This window comes from Gossypium hirsutum, chromosome D13, assembly GCF_007990345.1.
Source record: "Gossypium hirsutum isolate 1008001.06 chromosome D13, Gossypium_hirsutum_v2.1, whole genome shotgun sequence".
NCBI classification, from domain to species: Eukaryota; Viridiplantae; Streptophyta; class Magnoliopsida; order Malvales; family Malvaceae; genus Gossypium; species Gossypium hirsutum.
In genome coordinates, this window is record NC_053449.1 from 18,130,505 (window position 1) to 18,142,543 (window position 12,039).

Sequence of the window (12,039 nt, forward strand, 5' to 3'; positions counted from 1 at the left end):
CAGATTGCACTTGAGACTTTTTCTTGATGTATATAACTCATTCAGGCAACATGGTGTTCCTGGAGATGCCCTTAGATTAAAATTATTCCCTTATTCATTGCGAGATTGTGCCAAATCATGGTTGAATGCATTACCATCAGGTACGGTAGCGTCTTGGAATGAACTGTGTCAAAGATTTTTGCTTAGTTACAATCCTCCCAACATTAATACCAAGCTGAGGAATGACATTACATCGTTCAGACAATCTGAATATGAGACATTATACGAAGCATGGGAGCGTTTCAAAGAATTAATTAGAAAATGCCCGATGCATTGTTTTCAACATTGGACACAAATGGAAATGTTCTACAATGGATTAAATGCTCATACATGAATGGTGGTGGATGCATCTACTAATGGGATGTTGCTTAAGAAATCCTACAATGAAGCATATGAAATTCTGGAAAGAACAGCAAACAATGATTATCAATACCCACTACCAGAGTTGGTACTGGTAGAAGAGTTGCTAGAGCAATGGAACTTAATGTGTTTACACCATTAATAGCTTAGGTATCATCATTAACGAATATGATTAAAACTCTAAAAGGACCCTCTGCAATGCAGGAGATGAAGATTTCAAAACTAGCATGTGTATATTATGGAGAAGATCATGTTTTCGATGAATGCCTATCCAATCCAGCCTCTGCATATTACATAGGAAATTTTAATCTTAGCAACAACAATCTCTACTCCAACTCCTACAATTGAGTGTGGAAGCAACATATAAATTTTAGCTGGAGTAATTAGGGAATGGGAAATGCCAACACTATTAATAGACAGAATGCGACTAGTGTAGGACCTGGACACAGTCAACCAATGTTGGAGTAATCAAGGAATGGGAAATTCCAACACTCTGAAGCGGCACTCAATTGCAAAAAGTTGTGACTGATGCCTTGTTTGAGGAGGAAGGTTTTGAAGTTCCTTAAAGCACAACTTTCGAACCAAAAGTGGAACAAACTACAAAAGATTGGAGTGGACAAAAGCATACAGAAGCAAATTCGTCTTGCCAAGCCAATACAAATGCCATGGCAAGGTAACCTCAACAAATGGAAGGAAGGCCATTGCCACCTTTTGCCCAACGTTTCTAAAATTTGAAACAAGATGCTCAATTCAAGAAATTTTTGGAGGTCTTGAAACAATTATACATCAATGTACCTTTGGTGGAAGCATTAGAACAAATGCCTAACTATGTGAAATTTATGAAAGATATCCTATCCAAGAAGAGAAGGTTAGGGGAGTTCGAAATTGTTGCCCTTACTAAAGGGTGCACAGTAATGCTGAAGAACAAACTGCCACCAAAATTAAAAGATCTAGGGAGTTTCACTATACTCTGTTCGATTGGAAACCATTTTGTAGGTAAAGCATTATGCGATTTAGGTGCAAGTATCAATCTAATACGTATGTTTGTTTTCAGGAAACTTGGGATAGGAAAAGCAAGACCTACTAAATTCACACTACAACTAGCTGATAGATCATATGTCGATCCAGAAGGTAAAATTGAAGATGTATTGGTAAAGTTGACAAGTTCATCTTTGCAGTAGATTTTATTATTCTGGAATGTGAAACAGATAAAGAGGTTCCTATAATACTTGGACGACATTTCTTAACAACTGGTAGAACAATGATTGATGTACAGAAATGTGAGTGAACCATGAGAATTAATGATCAGTAGTTGACTTTTAATGTGTTTGGTGCTTTAAAGTGTGTAGACCTAGATGAATAATGCCATACTATAGAATTTGTTGACATTGTAATTTAGGAAGAATTTGTAGTACATATACACAACAATTTTGATGCAGACTCTATCAAATTAAATGAAATAGATTTGACAGAAGAATCTAAAGAACTGATGGAAACTCAGAAATTTGAAAATGGATGCAGAAGGAGCTTTGAATCATTAAATTTATCAAGTTGCTCTTTCAACCCTCCTCATTCATCAATAGAAGATCCACTGATGCTGGATTTGAAACCATTACCAGTGCATTTGAAGTACGCTTATTTTGGAGAAAATGATACATTGCCTATAGTTATCTTTTGAGCTTACAATAGACCAGGGGATGCAATTACTGGAGGTTTTAAAGAAATCCAAGAAATCTTTAGGATGGTCAATTGTGAATATCAAGGGAATTAGCCCAGTAATCTGCATGCAGAAAACAATACTTGAAGATTTCCATGGCAAATCTATTTAACAACAAAGGAGACTGAATCTTGTCTTGAAGGATGCAGTTAAGAAGGAGATTATCAAATGGTTAGATGCTAGGATTATATACCTAATTTTTGATAGTTCTTGGGTGAGCCCTATTCAGTGTGTACCCAAGAAATGAGAAGTCACATTAGTTGGCAATGATAACAACGAACTTATTCCTACACGTACTATCACTTGTTGGAGAGTTTTTATGGGTTATTGAAAGCTCAACAAAGAAACGAAGAAGGACCATTTCTCTTTGCCTTTTATAGATCAGATGCTAGATAGACTAGCAAGGAAAGCCTTCTACTATTTTTTAGATGGCTACTCAGGGTACCACCAAATTTCCATATCTCCTATTGATCAAGAAAAAACTACATTCACATGTCCTTATGGAACATTTACTTTTAGAAGAATTCCATTAGGGTTATGTAATGCCCCAGTAACATTCCAGCGTTGCATGATGCCAATAGTTTCAGACATGGTGGAGAAATTCCTTGAAGTATTCATGGATGATTTCTCGGTGTTTGGCGACACTTTTGAAGATTGCTTAAAAATTTTGGAGTTAGTACTTTACCGATGTTAAGAAACAAATCTAGTGTTAAATTGGGAAAAATGTCACTTCGTGGTTTGGGAAGGCATTATTTTGGGCCACAAAATTTCACAGCAAGGAATTGCCGTTGACAAAGTAAAAATAGAAGTCATTGAAAAGTTCCCACCACCCAATTCAGTGAAAGGAATTAGAAGCTTCCTCAGGCATGCTGGATTGTATTGTCGCTTCATCAAAGATTTTTATAAGATATCCAAGCCTCTATGTCAATTGCTAGAGCAAAACAGACCATTTCATTTTGATGAGTTATGCTCAAAGAAGTTCGAAGATTTAAAGGAATAATTAACTACAACACCTATAGTTACTATACCAGACTGGGCTTTACCATTTGAACAAATGTGTGATGCAAGTGACTTTATTGTCGAAGCAGTGCTATGGCAAAGAAAAGCCAAGATGTTTCATGCCATATATTATGCCAGACACACGCTAATAGATTCACAGCTCAATTACACAACCATGGAGAAAGAATTCTTAGCAGTGGTGTTTGCCTTTGAAAAATTCAGCGCTTATGTAGTGGGCACCAAAGTCACATTTGATACAAACCATTCTGCCATCAAATACTTGGTCATGAAAAAAGAGGCCAAACATAGAATCATTAGATGGATATTGCTACTGCAAGAATTTGATTTTGAAATCAAAGATAGGAAAGGCACAAAAAATCAAGTGGCTGATCACTTGTCACGACTAGAAGCAGGGAATGAGTATGGTGAGGGTCAAATGATTAATGACGAATTCCCTAATGAAAAAATATTTTTGGCTATGGCATTACCATGCTATGCTGATATTGTTAACTTTTCTAGTCAGTGGGTTGGTGCCACCTGCCCTCAATCATCAAGGACAAAGGAAATTCTTTCATGATGTCAAGAAATATTACTGGGACGAGGCATTTCTATTCAAGCAGTGTGCAGATTAAGTAATTCGAAGATGTAATCCAGATGATAAATTTCAAAGTATCCTACATCACTGTCATTCTACACCTTATGGTGGACATTTTGGAACAACGAGAACTACTGTAAAAGTTCTCCAATCTGGTTTTTATTAGCCCACCATGTTTAAAGATGCTAATGAGTTTTATAAAAACTGTGATCGTTGTCAAAGAACTGGTAACTTATCAGGAAGACATGAGATGCCGCTACAAAAAATTTTAGAGGTGGAATTATTTGATGTTTGAGGAATTGATTTCATGGGTCTATTTCCACCATCCTAGGGAAAAATCTATATTCTTGTTGCTGTGGATTATGTCTCCAAAGGGGTTAAAGTTGTGGCTTTACCTAGATGCCAAATCAGTTCTGAGATTCCTGCATACAAATATTTTTACCAGGCTTGGTACCTCTCGAGATTTAATTAGTGATGAAGGTTTACACTTTGACTACAGATTAGTTTCCAATGCTCTGAACATATATGGGGTTAAACATAACAAATGGACAAGCTAAAATTTACAATAAAGAAATCAAGAAAATTCTGGAGAAAGTTATCAATCCCAACTATAGGGATTGGTCAGTAAGGTTAGATGAAGCCTTGTGGGCATATCGCACAACTTTCAAGACATCGTTGGGAATGTCACCTTTCAAGCTTGTATATGGTAAACCTTGTCATTCACCAATTGAGCTAGAACACAAAGCATTTTGGGCAATAAAGAAATTAAACATGGACTGTGGTGCTACTGCTACATCACCTACTTGATCTTAATGAGATAGATAAATTTCGAGCTCAAGCTTATGAGAATGCGAGATTGTACAAAGAAAAGACAAAGCACTGGCATGACAAGAAAGTTTTAACATGGCAATTTGTACCTGCGCAACAAGTCTTGCTTTTCAATTCTACACTTAAACTATTTCCTAGAAAATTAAAGTTGAGATGGTCTAGACCATTCGAAGTCGAACGTATATATCCTCATGTAGTTGTCGATGTTAAAGATAGAAAAATAGAATCCACTTTCGAAGCCATTGGTCAACGCCTGAAACATTATTTTGGAGCTCCTTTAATACGTGAAAAAAATTTCATTTCTCTTTTGAATAATTAAATTTTCTCTCCAACATTTAAATTTTCTTCATTTAATTTTAGTTTTATTTTGTTATTCACTAAACTCATTTAATTTTTCCTTCTTGTTAAAGGTTTTTCTTTGGGCTAAAATAATTACAACTTTGAGTCATTAGCACAAATTATTTTAATCCTCCCAATTTGCGTCAATTGTTAAATGTTAATTGTTTTGCCTATTCAGCACATGATTAATGCCAGTCTTTTCACACACGTCACAATCTCTTCTCCGCCACGTTTTAACCTAGCCGATTCAATTTTCTTCTATACTTTCATCCCGCTTTCTTTTCTACTTTTACTCTTTGTTTCACTCATAACTGAAATCAAATCTCATTTTTTTCATTTTTCAACTGTTTATATTCTCTTCAATGGCTTCTCAGAAGCTTTCAACTTCAGTCTATGCCTCTCCACGCACCTTTTTTAGTAACCTTACTAAGGAGAAATACTATAAAAATATTTTCGAACGACCATTCTGCGTGGGAAAAGGATTCTTTTTTCAATATGCCCTTTCATGGGGTGTACAGAGGTTGTTTCATTAGTTGTCAAAAAGCATGGTTAGGGAATCTTCTGTCACCATCCTGATGATGTCTTCCCAAAGGTAGTGAAAGATTTGTAAGCCCATATTAGCTCTCCTGATAATGCATTTATTTACGTGCGCGGTGCATCAGTTCTATTTGATGGGGACTCTATTAATGCTTAATATGGATTATCCAAATGTCCTGATGAGCATGTTGGCTTTCTAAAGATGATGTCCCCAGAGCGTTTAGCGAAGGTTCTCATTGATGGTTGTGTGGAGAGAACACAATGGACAATCTCAAGAAATGACACCATCGACAGACTCTCGTCGAAGCCTCAATGGAAGATTTTGTATCATTTCTTGAAAACTCGTCTCATTCCTTCTACACATAAAGCTACAAAATCTAAGGATTGATTATTGCTTCTCCACTCCATAATGGTGGGCTGAAAGATTAATGTTGGAAACATCTTCTTTCTTAAGATCCATCACTTTGCCCAAAATAATGTTGACACATTAAAATTCCCCTTACTAATTACTGCATTCTACCAAAGAGTCAATGTTACCTTGTCACAAAATGAAGGCCACCTTCCTCACAAAAGGGCTATTACTATGGACATTGCATAGAAACTAGCTGGCGAGGAAATACCAAGGCAAACTGGCACACCTTCATCTTCTCCCCTGAGGACTTCTTTTGTTGCCCCCTCGACTTCTCACACTGAATTTAAGCAGTGAATGATTGAAGCTATAAAAAGTTTGAAACAATAGTTTGGTGTGTTGTTAAACATCAGAAAATGCTTGTCACTAACTTTGGCAAAGCTTAAGAGGAAGTTACCATATTTTGGGGATATGTCCACCAACGTGATATTACCATTTCTAAATCCCTACAAAAGAATTTCTTGTGCCCAATGCCACCATTTCCCATTTTTCCTAAGGAATTACTATTTAATCTTGAAGCAAAAGATGAAGAACCTACTACTGCCCTCATGCACAACCAAGAACCAGAGCAAGATGATGCCAGGACAAAATCTCTCCACATTGAATCTGATGATGATGGAAGGGATACCATTCAGACTATTGTACCTGCACCACAATCCAAGGCCTCTATGACTGCCCAAGAACGTGCAGTTCATCAACTAATTGATGAAATCACAAAGTCAGATTTCGATGATGATGAGGAATAGGTGCCCATCAACCAACTTAAGAGAAAAATATTTTAGACAGCTGCCACTAAAATAATTCAAGCTGACAGTGATGACCAGGACAAGCAGCAACGTTACAAGAGAGCTGCAAAGAAATCCACCCAACTCAAGTGAATTAATTTCTTTCCCCTCCAAGCTTTGATTTTTATAATTTCATGATTACTCATTTTGATTTTTTTTATCTTTTTCATGCATTCATGTCGCTTTTAGTCATTTTATTTTGTCATGTTCATGCATTCAAGACAATGCATCCCCTAGGTTTGGGTGTGTGTTGTGCATATAGACTTCATTATTAATTGTTCATATAGTCTTTTCACCATAACATTCAATTTCAGTTCAACTGCCTGATTATGTGAGTATATGGTTATTAATAATGTTCAATGAGGATAATAACTATTCTTTGTAAACTTAGAAAATATGGTGATATTTGTTTAGGCATATTTAGCATAGAACAGTTGTTGAAAATGACTTTCTAAAAGTAGAATAATTGAAATATAAATGCAATTAGGTTATAGTAGCATTTTTTGAATAAATTTAATGAAAACATGCATAAGATCTAAAGAATGCCACATTCTCTATAATTAAATCATTCAAGAAGAAGATAAATTTAATTTTATTATATGTTTGTACTTATAGATAGAACACAACCTGGCTCATGATACCAATTGTTGGAAAAAAGGGTTTGGAAATTGTAGCGAAAAAATAAATTTATGGAAAAATTAGAGTTTTAATTTTGTTTCCAAAACAAGATATTGGTTGTGATATCTAAATTAATAAACACTTAATCAAAATTGTACATTTTCGATTCATATAGGATGAACACTTCAACCGAGTAGTCTTTTCCGTTATCCCCAAGCTCATGTCTGCCGACTATGAGCTCACTTCGAATTAGGAAAAAAATCACAAAAATTACCAATGGGGTAATATTGCAATTTCACTAAACTTTTGGGTCAATCTGTAAATCAAAAAAATATCTCTAGAAAGTTTCTGAAAGAATCTCCTTAGGGAATTTTCTCTCTTCAACTTTTCGTTGGTTAAATTAATATAATATTTATCAAGATAAATATTAGATTAAATTTAATATTAAATCTTATTAAAATAATAGAATGATTATCTACAATATAAACATTTAAATTAAATTTAATATTAAGATAATCACTACAATATTAAAATGATAAAATACTATTAAGATAGGTATTAAATTAAATTTAATATTAAACTATTAAAATAATATTATTTTTGAAATAATTAATATGAAATCAAATTCTCTGGTAGAGTCCTAGTAGAAGTGTAATTCTTCCACTACTCAACCATCGATGATCAACCGCCGTAGACCACCGGGACACCGCCACGCTGCCACTGGCACCGCCATGTCAGATGACGCAAGTGCGACACCCTTACGACACCCTGAGCCAATTCGGTTGTTGCTGGCTCGATCAGGGTTACTAACGACCTGACTAGTCTAGTTTAGCCACTGGTTAGACCGTTGGCCTAGTTTCAAATATCGGGCGCTGTTCGACTAGTTTTTGGGTTTTGGTCTTGGTTTCGGTTTTGGGCTCCTGGGCCCAATTTACGATCTCATGTCCAATTTTTAATGTCAATTACCCATTGGTTCAATTGTATAACTTGAAAATTAACTTCCAAAAATACCATATTAATTTTAATTGATTTGATTAATTTAATTTTACTTTATCAAAATTTATTTTTCCAAAAAATCACTTGGATTTTTCAAATTAATTTTTCAAGAAAATTCTTTAATGAAAATCTCTAGTTGAACAATTCTCATGACCTCCTAAGTTAATTCCACATCGAATCAATCGACTTAATTCAATTATCTCCAAAGTTGTAGAAATTTCTTCTGATTCAAATGTAGTCCGATCGAGCTTTTGTTAAGCTAGTGGAGGGACCATTCAGACATATACAATTAGGTTTTAGTGATTGCAATTATGTCCAGAAGCATCGTTCCAATAATTTGCAATTAGTTAATTATGAAATTAGTCCACAAGAAGTACCACGATTGAAAACGTCTTATTGTATACTCTTTATGAATGCAATTCATCCAGCTACTTTGTCCAATCACCTTATCATGTGTATGATACCCTCATATGATATCCTTGATTCCTTTGAGTTAATTATGTTCACTCAGTACATTCCTATTTTATCTCATTGTCACCATTGTGTCTTCTTAATGATTAAAATGATCACTGCCAGCAAATTACTGTGATAAATTGCTCATTTGAGAACGAGCAACTTGTGGCCACGTTTCATATTAATCAATCCACACAATGCTAATGAGAGGATATCATTAACTCTTTAATTAAGCTATGAATTCCACCATTGCTTGTAAAGCCCTGCCATACAGAAGTCATGTACCCAACAAACCGACTATGGGCTCGATCATCTTTATAGTATAAGCCTCCACTTATATCAAAGCACATGAGTTGCATACGCATGATCGGTGACTAACTCAGAATTTAGGTAAATCACACCATGAACATCACAAGTGAATTAATTCACAAACGGATTTAGAATTAATTCATCTTGGGTCCAATCCAATGTATCATTCTACTAATGAATACATCTATGTCTCTACTCGTGGAGTCAACTACTCTGTTAGCCAAGACTAACCATCTTCTCAATTGAAATTGTAAATGACATAATAATCCTTCTCAGTATTTGAATCAAATACTCACTTTGATTCTTTTACGGCATTACGGACTCATTTAGATTAACTACTGAAGTAAGTTGTCTTTCTCACAATGTAAACGTTCTTTACATTGACACTTATCTTTAGTTTGAACTTTAGACAATCAATGAGCTAATATTTGCTTGTCACAATTTCGTTATGCATGCAAAATATAAAAGACAAAAAATATGTAGTACATAATAGTGAAATGTGAAATTAACTTTATTTATTCATCGTTCAAATAAATAGAAAATAGTTACATGTTTACTACAATATGTGCATATTTCCTAACAAGTATAACAATCAAAAGAATAAAGTTTGCAAATTGTTAAGATCTATATACGGACTCAAGTAGGCATCTTACTCATTGAATCTAAGGTTTGATCAAGCACAATACCTATGGATTTTATCAGAATGTTAATGAACCTTGTTTAGTAGTTAATGATATCTTGCCAATTGGGAATGATGTTGGAGTATTATCATTAGTTAAAATTTGGTTAACACAAAAATTTAGTATGAAAGAATCAAGTGAAGCTAATTATGTTCTAGTTATTCAAATCCTCAGGGATTGAAAGAACAAAATCATAGTTTTATCTCAAGCTTCATACAAAAATAAATTTTCTAGAACATTTTGCAATGACTAATGCGAAGAAGGGTGCAAAATATTTTGCATCAAGGTTTTACCTTCTTTGGAAGACTTGTAACACCCTTTACCCATCTCGACGTATGGAATGGGTAGGAGGTGCTACTAAAACAATTGGTTAACGGAACCATATAAATTTATAAATGAAACTTGAAAAAATTAAATAAGATCATTTAATTAGGTTAAAAACAACTCAAAGGTTTTAAAATCATCCAAAAAGTATTTAGAAGCATTTTGTAAGTGATTAGAGGTGTTCAAGACTGATCTACCACAATTCGTTGGGGAAAATTATAATTTTTTTTCCAGTTAACCAGCTTGCTTTCTAGTCATTTTATGTTTATTTCTTACATTGTCAGTTTTATTAGCTTATATTTATTTTTTGCAAAATAAGCATTTATACGCATTTTTTTTTGTTTTGACAACCCATTAGGCCAACTTGGGCCTCAGGAATGACTAATAGGCTATTTGAGTGTGTAGGGTACGAATTCAAGGCCAAGAATACAAAAGATGACACAAGTGTTGTGACACTAGCATGCAATGTCGCGGCACCAAACATCGAAGCTGCCAGGGCTGAAATGGGATGACATCACAATGATACGATAACTTTATGGAAAAATGGCTGTTTCATAGACAAAAAATTGGGATTATTTCCTTAATTAAACCATACCCATTTAATAGTATATTGTATTAATTAGACTTAAAGTGTATCTAAGGTAGTGTGGGCACCAAGCAACATCTATCATATATAAGCTGAAAACTCGCATTGTTGATACTAAGCAACAAATAAGGGATCGAACAAATGCTGAAATGAAAAAAAAATGGACGTCTCGACCTCGCTAAAAAAAAAGCAAAATCAACATCTCAAAAAGCAATTCGCAAGAGTAGCATTCCACAAATAGAATGGATGATAAGATGGATACAAGAAACGAGCCCAGTTATTCAAGAATTTGCATGGTAGAATAATATAAGAGTACCAAATTATTCGCCAGAGATGTTTGGTTGAACACATTCCCATCATGAAGCAGAAGAGAAAGGAAGCGAGGAAAGGGAGGATAGGGAAGATGACGAAGGTGAAGAGGAAGGGAATGAGATGGACTTCGAGGACGAGGAGGATTGAAAAAACTTTTTATTTTTATTTTTTGGATTGTAATTAATTTTGGATAACTTTTATTTTAGGAGAAGTTAACAGTAGATTTTTAAATATATTTATTTTCCTTGTTGTTTCAAATTTTCTTTGTATGAACCTCACATAAAAGAAGCATGTCATTTATGAGCTTGCAACGAACAAAGGAAGGAAGCACCTACCATTAGACTACGGTAATGTCACAATCAATTGGGTAAATTCTTTTCTTATCTATAGTACTGCACATTAGGGACAATGTGCTATCTAAAGTGTGGGGGGTAACATAGGAAATTTGTTTTTAATTTTTTACACTTTCTCTCAATTTTTATTGTTAAATGTGTGCTTGAGCTTGTAGAAGTACAAGTGATTAGTTAGGAGCATGTATATAGGTTGATTGTATTTGCTATAAATTTGACATGATAGTAGATGATTTTAAATTTATTATTATTAGAGTACTAAGTTTTATAAATTACACTATAAATACACATTGAGCAATTGAATGTACCAAAAGATATAGAGAATACAGGGAAACGAGCATGCTAGTATGTATAATATATTGTTGAATTTGCGATTCTTTGATTGATTAAATTTGTGAATATCGAGATACCTAGGGGTGACCTAAGGAATTGTTTGGTATACACCCAAAGCTAAAAAGCTAACCCTATTTATTCATCTTTAGTACCTATATTTGAGCCAGAATACATTTCTTGATGAACCTTCAATACAAAACCCGAGCTAAAAACTTGTGAGTTAGTGCACAAAAACTTGTGAGTTAGTTGTGGTTGCTATATTATGTTGTGACTTCCTATATGGAGAAATATGAAAGGTGAGAGAAAAAGAAATAAGGCGATGAGTGGGTAAGGGTCACTAAAGAGGGAGAATGGGGAACAATACAATTTTTGTGTTTGAAACTATTTTGATGCTTACTGTTTTTGAATACCATACATATCTAATTCCTTAGAACGTTACAAGCCGAAAAGCCTTATGTGATCTAGGTGGA

General features: G+C 34.4%; 1 non-coding gene across 1 annotated transcript; it reads right to left on the reverse strand.

Moving 5' to 3' along the window:
* Positions 1-211: 211 nt before the first annotated feature.
* On the reverse strand, positions 212-318 carry LOC121226086 (small nucleolar RNA R71). The gene has a single exon (XR_005923983.1). It is a non-coding gene; the product is annotated as a small nucleolar RNA R71 (small nucleolar RNA).
* Between the last annotated feature and the right edge of the window lie 11,721 nt (positions 319-12,039).